At 35.6% G+C, this 19,349-nt stretch overlaps 1 long non-coding RNA gene across 3 annotated transcripts in view; it reads left to right on the top strand.

Annotated features, from left to right (window-relative positions):
• The first annotated feature begins 3,600 nt into the window (after positions 1-3,600).
• The window catches only part of LOC137848324 (uncharacterized), a 74,182-nt gene continuing 58,433 nt past the window's right edge, over positions 3,601-19,349 (top strand). For all 3 annotated transcript variants that reach the window (XR_011091287.1, XR_011091286.1, XR_011091285.1), the window contains exons 1-2: positions 3,601-4,045; positions 14,497-14,571. This is a non-coding gene — a long non-coding RNA (uncharacterized lncRNA). The remainder of the gene's footprint in view (positions 4,046-14,496; positions 14,572-19,349) is intronic.

Genomic DNA, 19,349 nt, shown 5'->3' on the forward strand with positions numbered 1-19,349 from the left:
TAAGAATCTAGATTATCCTTTCCCAGATGGAAAAGGACAGAACAAATTAAGTCCAAAATATGGTGCTGTGATAGAGAGGGATTAGTTAACTTGTCCCATTTATTCCATCTAGAGTGTAAGGTATTGGCTTCCTCCACAAAGGGTCCTCTGTGCTAAATCAGTGGAGAAGAGTGTAAAGGGTCTTTAGCCCAGTGACTTGACTGAAGTAAACGTGGGGGAATCTACTTCTCCTTGGAACACCAAGGCAGGCTGATAGATAATTCATGGCTTCAACTTGTGCTATGCAAATACCTCAAGTCAGAATCTGAATAACTAGTATGGTATGAGACCTGTGTAATCAGAACCATCATCTAAATCATCCAAATCTCTACATTGTAGTGTGTTATACTCCTTTGTTTTAAGTAAATCCAACAGATGGTGATACTTTCTTCCAAGTCTTCTGGGAAGCTGGACTTAGATTTCAATGTAGGGATTTATTTATTTATTTTTCCCTGATACTCAGTCTACATTTAATTTGGCCTTCTTCCATCTTCTGAATCATAGTTACACCTTCTTGGACTAAGAACTCTGTGTGATTCCATCCTGCAGACCACCATGCAGTTTCCTGTTGATCTGAGACTGTTTCCTTCTGTGGACAATGAAGAGGAAGAGAGGCTCAGAGGAGTCGGTCCTTGGCCTGAATAATTCTCATGTCTCCCTGGTGCCTGTATCCTACAGTTAATCATAGCAGTTACCATTTGAGACTTAGCTTATCTTGGTGCATTTTAAGCCCATGGAAATACTCAGAAGAAAGCTCAGGACATTTTTTTTTTTTTCATTGTGCTATAAGATCTTTTATTTATTGAATTTAGGATCTTCTCTGAACTTTCCTGGACATTTTAACAGCACCCTGTTTTATCTGAATTGGTGCCACCCCTTGCATAAAAGAAATTACAGATTTTGTTTCAGAAAGTGCAGCGGTCTCTTTTGTCATCACTTTTGTATCACAAGTTCTTTGCTAATGTTCAGTTTTCTGTTATTCTGGTTGAGCTCTTTTACCGTCTCTCTTTTGCAAGTGCTTTCCTCCTGCTGAATATCTGTTTCAATTTATTTTCCCTCAGACACATTAACTTGAGTTTTTTTCATGTTGAATCTCATTTTGTTACTTCCTGTCTATATTTCTGACCCCTCTAGGATTCTTTGTTTTACGATTAAACAAACCTGTTCATGGGCTCTGTGAAAGACGAGATCATGCATTTGTAGGTTTATTTTTATTGAATCATGGTGAAAATTGCACCTTGAGGGAGGGCTCTATTACATTTAACTACTTAGCCAGGATTTATTAAAATAAACAGCATAGGAGCCAAGACCTTCCAGATGGGATCACACTTTAAATTGTGCTTCAAAATATATATGGACTTGTGGGTTATCTGCATATTCCTCTGCCTAAGGAAGCTCAGTTACTCTCACCTGAGATTAGTTTCTCATTATTGTGGGTTTCACATACTCCAAAACACTTTGTACATCATGAATTTGAACAGGCTGTGTGTTATGATTGAGGGGGATATTCCCTTTCCATGGTATTTTATTTGTAAGACCAATAATTAAAATTATCATATAAGAAATAGCTGTTCCCCGTGCTCTGCCATGATCAAGATGATTTCAACATTTTCTGGGATTCTGTTTTATTTATACGTCTTAATTTTTGTCCTGCTGCACTATATAGGAAAACCATAGCTCAAATCTAATTAAATCTTATGGAATATTGTTGGTAGTTGAGGGAGAATTGTATTTCTGTACTGAAGATATCTTCTCTCATATCATAATTATCAGCTTTTTTAAGAATATTGCAGGAATCAAATCCATATTTTTCTGCTGGTGTGTTGAAGAGTCCAAAAACTCCAGTTAAAAGATTGGATGGTTTGATTTTTAAAGAAAGTTTATAGGAAAAGGAAGTATTTTGCCATGTAAGTGGAAGGGTTGCACTGAGCCAGGTTTTCATTTGTTGCTTCAGTGTAATACTAAATGAATTCTACTGATCCTAGTGGGATGACATGGGATTTTTTTCTGGATTCACACTGGTCGCACGGAGATCAGAGTCTAACCTACCATGTTTTAATGGACTTCAGGAAAATTATTGGGGCTATTTGAAGGATTTCTGCAACACACAGAGACTGAGTGAAGGTGTAATTTTTGCTTTACATATGCATATGACAACGTTTTAAAGAAAACGGCAGGGAAAAAAGTCCTTGACTGAAGTGAGTTACAGGTAAAATACTTTTTTTTTTTTTTTTTTTTTTTTCCTGTTCCCAACACAACAGTGATGGTAAAGTTTAAATAAGCATACTGCACAGCTATGGAAGAAATAAAACTCACAACTGTATTACATCAAAAACTAGAGCTCAGGCAAGCTAAAATCAAAGCCTGTGTCAAGTACATCAAGATCACCATCAGGCTTTGTCTGCCTGCTCAAAGAGCTTTCTCTTGATAAAGGGGAAAAAGGCAGGAGGGAGCAAGGTTTTACACTCATAACTCACATTCTGTATCACAGAACAGCTGCTCCAGGCTTTGTCTCATCCTTTAAACCTATTCTTTAGTGAGGAATGAAAGAACAGAATGAGAAATCCATGGGAGGAGGTGTGTGGTGTGTGTGCAGAGAATCTCACCACGCTGACAGTTTTCTGTAATGCCATTTAAACATAACCACCACCAGCTAAGGAAACAGGAACATGGCTGTGTGCTGCATGCATCTTCTCTTACCCCCTACACACTCATGCTCATTACAGCTCTTTCTTTAAACTGCTGGCTAGACAGCTGGCAGTGCCTCAGAGGAGCGCCGAGTAAGGGAGCATATAAATTACTGTTGCGTTTTACAGCCAAGATAAACTCAAACTGCAGGGTTATAAGCCTGAACTGGCACACACACACACACACACACACACAAGAATCTAACAGTCCTCCGAGAAGCAAAGGGGAAATGAAAGAAAGAAAACACATTTTGGCAAACTTTTGGCAGTCGCGGTGGTGAAGGGTGAAGTAAATACACAAAACAATGTACTAATTCTGTATGCCTACAAATGATAGCAAGTTTAATAGTTCTGTGTGTGTAACCATTAATGTGTAATTTTAAATTACTTCTTTTTTAAAGTAGTTTTAGGCTTACTTGTGCTGTCACCTCTGTAGATTTTCAAAGATGACAATGGATGTGTGGTTATACTTTCCATGTTATACTTTTTACTAAGTGAGGCTCAGTACACTTGCCATTTCAAGTGGGTCAGTGCTTGAATAAAGCTCCCAGCTGAACACTGAGAAGGCTGCTCTGTTTGGAACTGCTTGTGCTGGCTCTGTGCCTCCCACATGGTATAGGCAGTTGTGCACTATTTAAAACAATGAGTTTAAGATATACAGGGGTACCAAAGAGTTATTAAGATTAAAGCATTATTTCAGATCCATATTCATTTGTGATTGACTTTGCTCGGGAAAGAACAAGTTGTGGTCCCTAATATGAGTGGCTTTATTTAATCCTCCACCCAGCATTGTGTAAGTCATGGTATAGAGTTCAGGAATTGTTTAAATGCAAGCATGGCTTTATGGGGCAGGCTATAATACCAGGTGCCAAATACTCAGATATTTTTATATAGACACTTCAGTCTGTTACCACATATTACTGTGAGTAGTCTCTGAGAGTATTACATAGTTTGTGGAACAAAGAGAGGCTGAAAATGTGTGCAGCCTGACTCATTCCCTCAGGAAACCATGCTTGAGTGTCCAAAGACCCACAAAATAGGTACCGGACATGCTTTCAAAAATCTATAGGCTGAAGCACAGTGTGCAGTGCATAGTACTGCTCTGCTGCAAGGAAACATAAAACATGAATCTTTACTTTCAGCCAGAAACCCTGGAACCTCTGGGAGATCACAGTCCAAATCAAAAATCAAAATACTTCCCCAGTGCAACTACAAATTGAAAGGAAACCCTTGTACTGTTCTGGCAAAGATACAGATGGAAGATGGCTTTGAAATGCTGAAAAGATTCAGATGGTGATCAACTTGGTGACTTTTCTTAGGTAAGAAAAATATAATCTCAAAGATGCCTTTATTGTGATTCGTGGAGGTTTGAGAAGTGAGAAAGGGAGCTCTTAAGAAAGTCAGTTATATTGTTTACTGTATATTAACAGTATGACAGTGTATGCTTAAAAGTTATAGTGCATGAATAAAATGTCATGACTACAGGAAGTGAGGCAAAGCATTCTACACAATTTGTTACAATAAGAATCATACAAAGATTAGTTATAATGTGGTTTTGGTCTTTCAGAATCAAAACCATATCATCTTTGGTCAATACTGTATTCAGATAAAAGGCTAATTTTAGCAAAACTCTTCTGATTCCACTTCAATTTAAAAATGTTAAATTAAACTATATATATGTATGTATACATAATTATATATAAAATAACTACTGGGATAATATAACTAAATGTTTATACATAAAATATCTACTGGTACACTTAGTACCAGGAGAAGGTTGAAACAAGTAAGGAAGAGGAGGGTCTCATATCTGACTGGATGTTAAAACACGGAGCATACCACAAAGTCAGGGTAATTCAACCTTCCCCCACTTTAGTGAGAACACTGACCTGAAAGGTAAAACAGGATTGTTGAGTTGAATCATCATGAGGTGATTCCAGAGAAGATGTCAGCACCACAATGAGTTAGAATAAAGACACAGAACTGTAGCAGGAAAAAATTCCCCCAGTCTTATCTAGAATGTTGAAGAATGCCACTGAAAAATTCTGTTTTCAAATCTGGTTGATCTATGTCCCCTTGAACACTTCCACTTGAGAAAGCCACTAGAGAAGAGCCTGGGGAGCTTTGGAGAATGGTGGTATTGCTTTTTAGAAGTCCTGTCTTTGAAACTTAGCTTTTCCCTTTGATGTTTTCTTTGCATTAAACACTTCTATATTTCTGCCCTATGGCTAGCGCAAGTTGTTAAGTTTTCACAGTCAAAGATGTATATTTAAAATGGTTATTTAGGTTAGGTTTGTTGGATTTCCAGAGATCACATCTTGCCTTGCAGAAAGACATATTGTCTCTCTTCTCTTCAGGCATTTCTAGCAAGGGTCCTTCTTAAGCCAGGAATTAATACACAAAGGTTTTTCATGCTGGTTGTGTTCAGGTCCTGGGTTCTCTTTGTCAAAATGGAGTTACACAATGAAAATTTTATCCTCTTCAAACGATGCTCAACCAAGGTATCAGTTGGAGTTCACTTCATGAAGGGCTCTGGGTCCTTCCTGTTTTGTGTGCTCCTGCCTCTGACTTCAGTAACATAGGACAGGTAACATAGGACCTGTCCTGACACCTTGCAGCCAACAGATTGTGTCTGTGCTTGGGGGAATCCAGAATTGCTAATGCTTGAGGAGCCAAACCTCTGTGAACAGAGTCAGAAAAATAATCAGAGCTGCAAGACAACACTTTATTATTATTATTATTATTATTATTATTGTTATTATTGTTATTATTGTTATTATTATTATTATTATTATTATTATTATTATATTATATTATATTATATATACAGATAAAGGATGGAAATCTGTATTTTATGGAGAACATGCACATTCCCTTTTTAATGGGTATATAAACCTTCTGTGAGCAGCCCCATATGTTCTGTAATGGGAGGATTAAGCCCAGGCACATATTATCACATTGATAATTATTACACTTATAGAAAGAGTTGTACAACTCTAGAGATCTCTGAGTCTACCAGAGAACCTCTACAATGTCCTAAACTTGGCATTGATATATAGTGTCTCCAGTATGTAACCAGATACTAAAGCTGTCTAAATACTGTAATCTATTCTCATTCCACAATAACACAACACCTGTGCATCTTTTCTGCTGTCTGTCATGAATCATGATGCCTTACAGGTACAGGTAGTCAGCTTCACAAGATGGCACAGAGGCAGAGCGTGTTTTGTTTGTTTGTTTGTTTAATTGTTATTATTTTTATTTTTGAATCCCTAAGGGGCTGTGCAGTTCTACTTCTCTGGCTGCCATCTTTTCTTCTTCAAGTCACGCAGAGACATCTATGGGATCTTTTCCATTCTTTTAAATGATAATGGTAATTCTCACTTGAAATTCTGTGTGAGTTCTATCTGTAAAGGAATGATTAAATATTTTAACCAAGTTAATTGGTTTGTTAGTTAAGAAGAGTTTCCAAAATTATTCTGTTGAGGTTCTAATACTCATTTATTTTGGATAATGACTTCCAAAGATTAGATTAATTCCTGTTTAATTAAAACAAAACAGAAGAAAACAAAACATTTCTGTTATTAACTTTTAACATCACAATGTCATTAACACTAATACTGTGCACTACTTTTTCATCAAGAAAAAAATAGAATATTTCTTCAAAGGAATGTTGAATTAATGTCGTGATTTGCTCCTCTAAACATTACATACATTCAAGGCACCTTTCAGCAATTGCTCAATACCATCTCAAATCTTAAGCAGTGTTGTAACGTTTTAAAGACAACATTGGAATTTAACCCAAATGTAGTAACCAGTAGTAACCAGTTGCCTTGTGACTGAAAGAGACTGATTATTGTCCTAGAAATACATCCCCCTAAACTTTTTTTTTTTTTTTTTTTTTTCCTCTTGAAGGTAGATGTGCTAAAATATCTGTCATATGACCCGTTGATTTCTTGGGAGGTTACCTTTATAAAGATCTGGAATTGTTACTGATGAGTTATATATTACACTAACTGGACATTCACACGGGACTTGCAGCTGGTCTTTATTTTGCGCACATGTAGTTATTTGGGTATTTTTCATTGTGATACAGATTCATTAACATCTTCTAATAGCATTAGCATTTATATCCTTGATATAAAATAGAATTAGAGGAGATTAATAAACAGTAAGGCCATCTAAAGCCAGAATCATTAAAATAAATAACCACTGTATTTCATGGGGTGGTTATGGATATGTAACTCTGCTAGACTCACCTCACAATTCTATTCTATTTTTCTTGTCTTTCACACCACGTAAGAGAGCAAAGTATTTCTTGTTTTATAAGTGCAGCAAATTTTGCAGATGTTGTGGAGTGCTTTTCACTAGTGTAATGATACTGAATGATACAGAAAATAATGGTCTTAATGAAAAAAAAGACATACGTACACTAATATATGTTATTTTTCAAATAGAAATAGTCTTTCAAAGAAAAAAAAAAAAAAAGTGTGTGTTCCTTGAAATTCATCTTAAATAAGCTCTGCATAACTATAACCAAAGTATGTCCTTTCCTTACTGTCTTTTCTTTCCATTCCTTACTGTCTTTTCTTTGAAAAGGAAATAAAATAGCAAGTACACAGAATGTGGAACAAATTACTGGAAACACAGAGATAAATCAATTATTCACTATTTATTACAAAATAAAATAGCTCAACAATTCACAAGGTATGTTAAATGCTTAAACTATGATTATTACACAGAGTTTATTTCTGTCTTTATTACATCTTGCTTTTAATATATGCGTATAAAAGAGAAGGGATATTTTTATATGGAAAATTTAGTGGGGGAAAAATTTCCATTCCATTTTCTGTGATTTCATGCTACTGAGATTTCACTCTTCCACTAAATTCCTCTGGGATAATGGAAATTTTTCACATTGAATCATACAAATGTTTAAAAAGCCTCTTCTGTGTGAAATGTTATGCTCTATTTCTGATAAAACACTTAAGAGGAATTGTGTCCATATTTTAAATTTATCTTTTGAAGAAAGATATAAGAACAAGTGAAGAAAAAATCATTATCTAGACCAGGTTTCTGTCAAAATATTTCTATGTATTTCTAATTTGCTACAAGACTGAAAAAATAAAAAACATTCTTTCTTTAAGAAAAGAAGCAGTGTTCCTGATACTCAAAGGGAACCTTAATGTATGACATATTTGTGAACAGAGTGAGATGATTTCATAGAGCCTTGTCTGCTGATAGATCATCTGCCACAGTGTAAACTGCAGATAAATTCCTTGGGCTGTAGAAAGATGTACTGTGATTTCACTTGAGAAAGAAGAAATGGATCCTGGTTTTCATTTCTAAAGATTTTGCTTTCTGAATGTAACTTTTCAAAGTGTTGATTCCTAACTTCTATTAATGAGATGTAATTTTTGCAGTAGATCAATCTGGGGAAAGATACTGTGACTCCCCAGGCAAAATCCTCATCCCACACTGGCCCCCTCTTTTCAGACTGAAGGGGATCTCACCCCCAAAAACTAACAAACAAACAAACAAACAAACACCTTTCTGAATTGCAAAAATTGTTCCCCATTTGAGGCAAACTCTAGCAAAAAGGATTTGCTTGGAGTTTCTGTCTGTCTCTCACATTGTCTCTGCTAGGGGCGGTGCAGTGGTTCATAGCGTACATAGCCTGTTGGAAGTGAGACATATTTTGAGGCATTGCTGAGGACTTTGGAACAGTAAAAATGTGGCTGAGAGCTCTCTGTTGGCTGCTTCTTCTCTTGGCTGTACCTCTACAGGAAACATTGCAGAGCTCATCTCTGTGATCTAAGGTAGCATCCTGCTGACTACAGACAGCTTAGCATACTGTATTTTACCTGCACGTAGGTGTCTCTCTGGTTGAAGTGTTAAAGGGGGGATACAGTCCATGACAAAGCAACAGGGCAAACAACATGCACAAATCACTGATGTAAGAAACTCCAAATGCTTTATGTCATTTACATATTATTTTTTTTTAGTCCTTTACAGCAAATAGCTCTTCCTGCACTCTCAGTTCTTTAGGTTGTTGTTTATGCTCTGTATAACTTTGAATCTGTTTCACAAAGGGACACCAAACTTGTAAGGAAGGAAGTTTCTTTGGCTTTGCTGAATAACTTTCAACCCTCTCATTCCTCAACTTTTCTTCTTAATCTGGGATTACACTAATATGTATAGAGTATCATGGTTCAAAGATAATGCAGCATTTTAAAGCAATCATCCTGGATACTAAGGCCTACAAGTGATGAAAGAACAGAAATAAACTAAGCAATACAGATTGTAAATTTTCTGTAGTTGTTTTGGAATCAGGTTGACTATGCCTCCAAAAGTGAAATGGTTGAAACAGAGTTGAAGACACATTTTCTTTACAGAATTTAAGGCTTTCCTGAAAATGTAGCCTCTCTTTACCAGAACATCAAGAAATACTTGTTTGGCTCATGTCAGAATTGATTTTTCAGTGCTGATCTGAAATCTGTGGTACAACATAAATGAACAATGGGCAATGACATGCAATTTAACAACTTTGGAACTCTTATGCTATGCATTTTGTCAATCCTGAGGCAAAGAAAACACAGCAAAAGCAGTCAGATAAGTTATATTATAAGTTATATAAGTTATATATAAGTCAGATAGGGATATTGATTGAGCATGCTAAAAGAAAACTATAGTTGAACACAAAAACAAGATATAAATTAAAAGGAATGAATTAACTTATTTCTCAGAGGAGTCCCATGATTTAATATCAAATTAGCAAACATCAAGTAATGGAGCTGTAAAGGGGGCAGGTGATTGTCAAATCTAGAGATTACATTTGCACTTCCATTGAGTTTTCCAGTGAGTGAGTCACTACAGATTTTCAGAAGCTGTGATGCCAGGCAGAGAGCTTCATGTGGAAATAGACTTTGTTAAAAATATACTTGTTAAGAATTTCCTCTTTATATCTGATGCATGCCTCAGTGCATGTCATAATATTTAAATTGTCGCTTAATGTTCAGAGTGTGTAAAATGCACAGTTTGGGAATGTACTTAACCGCTTGTGCAGAACTGTTAAGTCAAGGGCAAAAGGCAGGAGTGAGTTTCCAAGCTGAAGTCTAAACTGCTGGATGAAAAAACAATAAGGATGCTGTTGGATACAGACTCACAACACTGCTCATACATCTTAAAAAGATCTTTGTCAGGCACAGGATCACGCAGTCCCCACAGTAATAATAAAGCAGCATGCCTTCTGTTTTTTATACAACCCTCTCTTTGAAGAATTATATTATGAAGTTAAGTCTTTTGACACATTTGACAATTTTTTATTACTGCACATCCAGCACAAACAGTTCTCTATATATTATGAGGGAAAAAAATAATAATAATAAAAAATAATAATTAAAAACACTGAGGTGCATTCAGCTCCAGTCAAGTCAGATTAGTCAGTTTAGTGTGGTTGCATGGCTGCAGTCATTAATTGAGAGCCAAGGGAGATCTGTTCTACAGAGTGCAGAGTATTTTACAGCATATCTTGGATAAAACATCTTCTGGTCAGTATTAACTCCCAAGCCTTGTTAAACAGCATAATTGAAAGAAAAATGTCACATAATTTTGCTCCTAAATAATTGATGGCAGCTGAGCACTAGACAAAAGGCCTGATTCTCCCTTCCCTCTCTGAGGCTCTCCAGACTATGTCTGCAGAAACCGGCTTGCAGTCAGAGAAATTTATGGGGGTGTAAAAATACTGCAATTGATAAGGGAAACAGGCTGAGTACATTCCTGCACAGCTTTTGTTTACTACAATACTTCCATTATTTTGAGTTTTCACAGCCCCATTTTCTTTTGCGTAATACACATGTTCAGGAGAGATTTTAAGTAGTTGCATAAAATACCTTTAAATATGCAAAGAAAAGATGTAATTGACCACCTGGTAACAAATGGTGCTCACATGTCAGTTGTGCTTAAAGCAGAACTTTTTTTTTTTTTTTTTTTTCTCTCTGAGTGTTCCTAACCCCCCCAAAAAAGGGAAAGAGAGATCAAAATTTGTTTATAGGCAAAGACACTTAAAAGAAAAAATGATATATATATATATTTCTATAAAAACTGTTTCAAAAAAGAGATTATAAATAACTCTTTTTTTTTTTTCACAAAAAAAAAATAAAATGAAAACAATTCATTTCCTGACTTAGGAATCATTTCCTCTAATATTAGGGTGACCTTTCTAACTTTTTGGGTTCACAAAGAACCTTATTCACAGCACGCAATTCATACATCACTATGAAATTTTGCATAATGCAAGTGACACTTCTTGATCCATTTTCCTCTTCTTTTTCTTTCTTGTGAATTGCAGCTGTTACATCTGTAGCAGTTTCCATAGTAACAGTCAGTTTTGGACTTTATTAAAGGGAAGGAATGAGCAGCTTCAGAATGATTGACCAGGAAATAGGTTTAAAATGAATAATTATAAAACATTTAGAAGCTACTGAGGGAAAAGGGAGGGGAGTGGACGGGAGGGGGTGGGAGGAAAGACACTGAAAATCCTTAAACCCTTTCCAACCCCTTACAGTGTTAACTCAGCCTTCCAAATGTACCCAAAACACCAGTTCTGAACACATAAATAATTAACTCCATGTCCTGGGATCCGGCTGCTTGATGAGACAGTGGTTTCCACTGTGATAATTATGGTAATATAGCTTCATATTAAATTTTAACACTAAAGGGTCCTGTCATTTCTATACTTCCTCTTTCTCTCAGAAAGTGGGCTTCCCCTGGCAAAGTCTGTCATGGACTCACATATGAGATAGCATAGAGGTGAACTAGTGAGGTGTCATAGTGATCACAGTGCACTGAGATCTATTTGTGATCAAATATGACCCATCCCTGTTGCATGGAAAAGATTTGGAAATATGAATTTATTTATTTATTTATTCAAAGTCAAATTTATGGACAAATATCTCAGTCTCAAATGCCACTGCATTAATAGGGTACCTATGTGCATTTGGCTGAATCTAGAAATAAAAATAGCAATGTTATGAATTGTTGGAATCCTAAAGTGCGTGGAAGACAGTTTCAGCACAAGCTTTCCTCACTGAATGAATACTCACTAGAAATAACTGTTGTGAATAACTTCAAAAGGAAAGACAAAAGAAGAGAGGACAGAGATTGGCGGCTTAGCAGCTAAAACCCTGAACCTTTCACCTCTGGATCTACACTGAATGCCCAGCTTGAAATTCTCAGAAAATGTGTTTTCTACTTCAAAATGGAAAGAACTTACCATACATAATTGGAAGTGATTTAGGATAAGGAGCTAGAATAGTAGTTTTATGAGGTCACGACCTTTTAACCTGCACATTTTGTCATGGTGCTTTTTACAGCTGGTGACATTTAGACCAAGGAATAATTTGTCTTGACATGTTTTTGTTTTGCTTTGGGTTTGGTTTTGTAGCAAATGGCACATAAATACTTTCTGTGATAAGTGTTTAATGTCCTGCATTTAATTATTAGAGGTTGATCATCCAGCTAATCTTTACCTGAATGGAACTCTGATTTATTGTAGCAAATAAGTTGCAATATAAATACATATCTAAAATCAGCTTTATAATGGCATGATTGAATTTCCATGGAAGGAAATTCGTGGAAGAGAGATGGTAGATTGTCTGCTGTAGCTTAATTCTTACTTGGTAGGAATGGAATATGTGGTGGTTCCAGGTCCCCATAATGCCATATGAACACTGTAGATACTTGTTAAAAGGCTGATGTGAATTACCTAATTGAGGCTAGAAACATTTAAATTTATTTCCCATTATTATTTGCATTATGCAGCTGTAGTTGTAAAAAATAACTTCTCCCTTTCTTAAATGGTGCTATTCCATCACACCTGAGTTTCTTTGTAAGAACTGAAGATAACTTGGAAGCTCACTCACTCTCCCTTTGCACTCTGTGTGACCAGTGACAATTAATAATAAAATCCACATCAGAACAGTAATTCTGTCATAAGAAAAAAATCATAAACATATGTGTATATATACACGTATGTATATATATAAATATATGTACTTGTAAATAAAAGCTAGGGCTTAAGGGTTTGGAAGAGATTTCAACTTTATCCTAATATAACTTTGTTAACCTTCTTTAGAAATACTATGAAGAGAAAAAGAAAAGCATCTTAAGAAACAACTGAGAAGTTTAGTCTTGTGAATAATAACAGATTAGGGAGAATGGGAAAAGAAGAAAAGAATCAGAAAAAAAAGTGAAGTACAATGAGATGACTGGTGAAAAAGAGTTAAGTGCCTCACTTCATGCAGCTTGGTAAATGGAAGAACACAAATCATTGCAAAGGAAAAAACATGCTTGGAAATCTCTGGAGACTGACTTCACATGGCTAATTTACAACCACATGCCGCATCTGTCACTTTTACAAATCAATGAGAGTGCCTACCCTTTAATAGCACAGGGTCACTAGTAAAGGTTGCTAGTGTCAGCCATACAGACAAGACCTTTCAGGATGTCAGAAAAGAACCTTGGTGACGCACATTAACACCCACACGCTCCTTTATGTCACTTCCAATTTACTTTATCTTAAATTGTCAGCTAGCAGAGCTCACTCCCATATTAATAACTAGGGGTTTGCATCCAAGCCAGGAAAAATAAACCCTGCTGATAGCTCCATGAGGCAGCTGGCTTGCTCTAAGGAAAGCCAAAAGGGAAAGATTGAGCTCTCAGTCTTTCTTAGTAGAGAGTATGCAATATTAAGGAAAAAAAAAGAAAAGATGATATGACTTACAGATGGTCTATGTGTTGCATATAGAGAAACATTTGCATTTTCTTATTTTCTCTACAGATTGCTCAATAAGATAGTGATTCGGTTCTTTTACAGTACTGGACTACAAAAGGAGACATTGAGGCCACATATTAATACAAAATGCTCCCATAAGATGGAAAAAATTCTACCAACCTGTAGTTTATATTTCTCCATGGTATTACTAAGTATTTAATCCTCCTTCTTAGTCTTTTTTCCAGTGTTAGAGAAACTTAATAGGCTTGATTCACTTTTTGAATTAAGGTGATAGAAGCTGAGCTGTGGGACTTAGTGTTGGAAATATTTTGGGGGGTAAATCAACCAAATGCATCTCAGCCAAACTAGCAAACAGTCCCTTAAAATACATATCTATTCCTGCTCCAGAGGGGAGAATGCAAGTCTAAGTGCTCAAGAGAAGCTGATGCATCCAGTTCTGTAGGTTTCTCGCACGGGACCACAGTTGTCCACTTGGGAAACTCACAGAGGTCCTTCAGCACTCCCCATGGTAACTTCATCTTCCATCTTTCTTGTATCAGGTGAATAAAAGCCTAGATTCTAATTCCTGATGTTTCAGCTAAGGAATGTGTAGTTACAATTTTAGCTGAATCCTCACACACCTTCCTAGTAAAGAAGGGAAAAAAAAAAAAAAAAGAGGAGAAAAGGAGAAAAAAACAAAACAAAACAAAACAAAACAAAACAAAACAAAACAAAACAAAACAAAACAAAACAAAACAAAACAAAACAAAACAAAACAAAACAAAACAAAACAAAACAAAACAAAACAAAACAAAACAAAACAAAACAAAACAAAACACCACTACCAAGAACTTAATCGTGCTTTTGTGCTTATTGGAAAGATTAGAAGCAAATGTACGTTCATTTGGTTGGTTTTTAAACCAGCTGCTTGATAATTTTTCTGGAATGACTCCTTGATTGTAATTTTATTAACTGCAGCTGTAACCCTTCATTCAGGTAATTGTCAAGCTGAAGTATCCTCTTTTTTACTCTTTGCATGCAATGGAGTGGATTCCATGACTGATGTCATTGGTAAGTCTCATCACCTACTTAATTGTCTGCTTTACCTGCTCATTTATAAATAAATAAAACATATAGATCTGAATAGCAATCTTATGGTCTTCTTTCCTTTCACAAAAGTGATCTTTTGGTTGAAATAGACTAAATAGCAACCAAATCTGCAGCTGGATACCTGTTTACATGGGAAAGATCAAACTATCTGCCATATGTAAATGTTGAGAGGAGTAAGTAGAGAGAAGTTTTACAGAACGGTATAATGTTTATTCAGATTCCTGGTAAGAAACAGCTCTATTGTATCTCTGCTGAGGTGAATGAGTTTAGCACAGGAAATAACTGAGATAATTGTCAATAATCTAATGCATTTAACAGCTGATGATCTATGTCTGATGGGTGGAGAAGGTGGGCTGTAGCTACAGCTGGCAGAGACAACCCAAAGTAAGGATATTGCAGAAGTGATTTATATGTTACAACAAAAATGTTGCCTTTCGATTTACTTCTATTAGGCTGGTATAGTTATGCTTGATGTGATAGCAAACAAACAAATATATATTTGCAAGATTATTGTTGGTTTTGACAACAAAACATGGTTTAGCTACTCTCCATAAGTGAAGCAAAGCATTTGCTCTGTTGGAGTAATTTGCAAAAGTATATAAAGTGATGTTAATGAAAAAAATATACATTTATGAAGGATATATCTATAATTTACTTTTTGAAGTTTAATGCAGAATTTCAAGTAGTCATTTCTATTTTCAGGTTCTTATGGTATCTGTCATAGTTACATTTGTTGACCTAGGTTAAAGAAATTTGTCTGTAGAGTATGTTTTCTAAGGATTGCAGCACAGAGATGCTGTGTTACACCGTGGTAATCATACTTCAATTAAGCATAAGTTTTTTGTTGCTGTTGTTAATGGGTACTTGTTGTTGTTAATAATGTTGTATCATGAACATGTATACTCTGCAGTGGATACTGCACTGTTGCTTAGAACTTTGGTCATCAATTCTCATCTAAAATCTCAGGAATGTTCAACTTAATATGACTGCATAGAAAAACAACAGGGAGATAAAAAATAAACCATAGATGCAATAGAGAAGAGGCACTTACTGTTCTGAGCACTGATTGGTGTTCAGTCCACATTGCTTCTTGTTTTCATTTGTCACCATTGTTTCCCAGACTGACTTGTCAGGGGGATGTAAACAAGCTCTTTGAGAAATACAGCTGGGTTCTTCTCAGCACCTCCAGCAACCTATCAAGTTGTTCTCAGTACACTAATATTATCATTTTAGGCCAAACTGACAGTCTTGGTCATGTCTTCTTGGTCATGGCTTCAGTTCAACTACATCTATAGAAAAGTACTGCTTAGTCACAGGTGAGATGCAGAATCTGTTCCTAATTTGTTCCTTTCATGCACTAGTGATAATTAAAATATATTCGGAAGAAAGCATTGTTAAAAATACTTTATCTCCCAGGAAATTGACACACCTGATGAAATCATTCTGAACTACTCTCTTGCAGAATAAACTAACATTAAAAATAAGGCAAAGACAATCATTATGGTTCAGAGATGCTAGCAGTTCTAACTATTGTATTATCTTTAACCAGAAGATGCTCTGCACAAGAGTGATCCTGACATACTATATTGAAACGTGTTAAATTTTCAATGCAATGCAAAGGTCTGAAACCATACTCATTGGCTGGTGGGGCATGTTTTTGTTTACAAATACTGGTCTTACATTACAAACACTCTTTTTTTTTCCCTGCTGTTCCATCAGTGCTTCAAGACGTAACAAAGTTTGTTATATTTCCTATAGGACAAGATGTTTTCTTTTGTTAGATTACCCTTCTAGGGTCAAATGCATAGCAAAGGAGACAATCTTAAGTGTTTTTTTTTTGTGTTTTTTTTTTTTTTTTTTTTTTTAAAAAAAAGGCATACCACACTTTAGGTCACATTAATCTTAATAAATAAATAAATAATGTTTTAGATACTGACTCCTTTGTGTTAAAAATGACATCATTAGAATTACAAGAGTTCTGTTTTATATATTTTTGGCAAAGAATTTCATATATTTTTAAAATTCAGGTCCTAAAGTAAAATAGGCATCTTGTGTATTTCTCATATCTCTTGTCTGGAGAGAGTTGTACTTTTATTGTTTCAGACCCAGTTCTTGCTGTTTTATCTTCTTTTCCTAATAAAAAACTCCAAGGTTGGTGATGTGTTTTCCTCCCTCCCTCCCTCCCTATATATTTTTTGATGTTCTCTAGAGAATATAGGCAGGTGAATAATATCAAATGTTATCTGTATATCACCCTTGCTCAATGTGATCTCAAAGAAGAAAATGGAAAGAATGACACCAGTGAAGAAGCTAAAACTGCAACTTAATCCATAATTAAACAGTACTTTCACATGACTGAGCAAAGAGCAAACATCTATCACTGTTCTCTGATGTTCTTTTATAAAACTTATCTCAATTTGAAAGCTTATTTTAGGGGTGGGCTTTTCCCTGTTAGCATATTCAGCAAAATTTTAGATTATGTAGTAAGCATTGAAATTATTGTCCCTTTCCCTTTCCTCTCTAATATGTTGTCATATGCTTATGCCTACTACTATGACATAAACACAGGAATGCACAGAATTTCCAAGAAATACTGACACAAGTAACTCAAGAACAAGTTAACCTCCTGTTACCTGGAGGAAGAACTGCTCCAAAGAGATCTTTTCTCATTTGTTCAGAAAGAAATGGAAAAAGAAGAGGTATGAGGTGGCTGTAAGGGAAGAAAAGGTATCATTTAGAGAAAAAAAAAAAAAAAAAATCTTGATGCGTCCTTGCACACTGATGGGGCTGCTTTAGTGTGGAGTGATGTGGAGTAAGACAGGATGAAATAAATTCAAAGCCACAAAAGAAATGTGGTGGGACCACTCCTGCAACTGGAGTGCTGCAATGGATGGCTATAAGCTTTTCAGATGGACAGGTAACAAAGGAGGGGTGGTGGCATGGCTGTCTATATTAAAGAGTGTTTCAGTGTTCTTGAGCTCGGGGCTGGGAATGATAAGGTAAAGTCCCTAAGGATAAGGATCAGGAGGATATCTAACAAAGAGGACATCCTGGTGAGAGTCTGTTATAGACTGCCAAACCAGGGTGAAGAGATGGATGAGGCATTCTACAAGCAGCTGCTGGAAGTCACACAAACATCCTAGAGTAGAATCATTAGAATCATAGAATCATTACAGAATTGCTGTTGAATCATTAATCTCTAGTAGACCTACTAACCTAGGGGGATGGTTGGACCAGATGATCTTGGAGGTCTTTTCCAGCCTTAATGATTCTATGAAATCTGAGAAACATATGCATATACTTCTATTGTTTATATTCAGGAGGTAGCCTAGACATCATGAAAAGATTCCTACCTTGCACAATCTCCTTCCATGTGAAATTTGTTTCTGTGCACTATTATTATCATCTCAAATTTTCCTTCTTTCATTTTGGATCCAAATCAGAAATCACAGGCCTAGTGGAAGCCTCAGAGGATCTCATCTGTAGCCCTCTGACTACAGATGCTCTGAACTCTTCCCTCTGAGTTGAGGTTCCCACTTCGTGATTATTTTTTGCTTAACCACTCCTGTAGTCTTATGCCCAGCAAGTACCTGACTAACCAAATGAGATCAGTCATACTCAAGAAAAAAAGTGTGTCATCTCCCATTTGATTAAACAGATATTAAATAATGGCTTTTTCTAGGGTGATCACTTGTTAAGTCTAAATATTTAAACATAGGAACACTTCAATGCTGATGTTCTGGTACCAAATCAGACTTCTTATAGATGGACACTTTGCAAAAAATCAACTTCTCACCAGGTTTCTGTATTGAAAATTGTAATCTAGACCTGAGTCTTCCTCAGTTTTCCCAAAGTTTCCCAGTCTGTAATATATTTATCTGCATAATGTCCACACTGTTCTGCTCTCCATTTGGATTACCATTCTTGCAAAGCATCTGCCTGTGAGTGTGTGCAGAAGATTAATTCATGTAGCCAGCCTTGCTCTATCTGTTTATAAAGAACTTTTTCAATAAATTTCTTCTGCCTGTAAATCTTGGCTCTACTGACCACCTGTCCATTTGTTAACAAGCAATGTTGCTGTCCATTTGTTCAAGAAGACTTATTTTGAGTGAACAAGAATTTTTGTTCATATACGTATATGCAATGCTTTTATATTGGCTATAAGAAAGCTTTTACCAATCATTTACAAAATAGACCTAAGATGTGCTATTGTGTACTAAATACCTACAAAAATAGCCTCTATGCCATATTAACTTTAGTTATGTTCCTATATACACCTTTTTGATAATATTAGTATAAGTGGAAAGTACTACAACAATGTATTTTTTTTTAATATCGTAGTAATTCTATTAGTCTTTTGTTTGTTTGTTTGTTTGGTTGGTTGGTTGGTTGGTTTTTTTTTTTGTTTGTTTGTTTGTTTGTTTTTTTTGTTTTTTTTTTTTTTAATTTCTAAAATATTTTGAAGGTATAAACCCCCAATCTATATAAGTGAGAAAATAACAAGCAAGAAAAGCTCTGCACATGAACATTTTTTTTTCTTTTTAGTTCCTCAGTACCTGTTTCTCCTAATTTATTAGCATATTGACATTCCTGCTTTTCCTTTTTACTTTGAAAAAAATCAAAGTTTATGTCAGTATGCTGAGATCAGTCTCCCTTTCAGATGGCTCTTGGATACAAATACATAACCCTGTATATTGCAAAGGGATAAATTTCATTGTATTCATGTCTTCCTGGACTGG

This window comes from Anas acuta, chromosome Z (assembly GCF_963932015.1).
Source record: "Anas acuta chromosome Z, bAnaAcu1.1, whole genome shotgun sequence".
Classification (NCBI taxonomy): domain Eukaryota; kingdom Metazoa; phylum Chordata; class Aves; order Anseriformes; family Anatidae; genus Anas; species Anas acuta.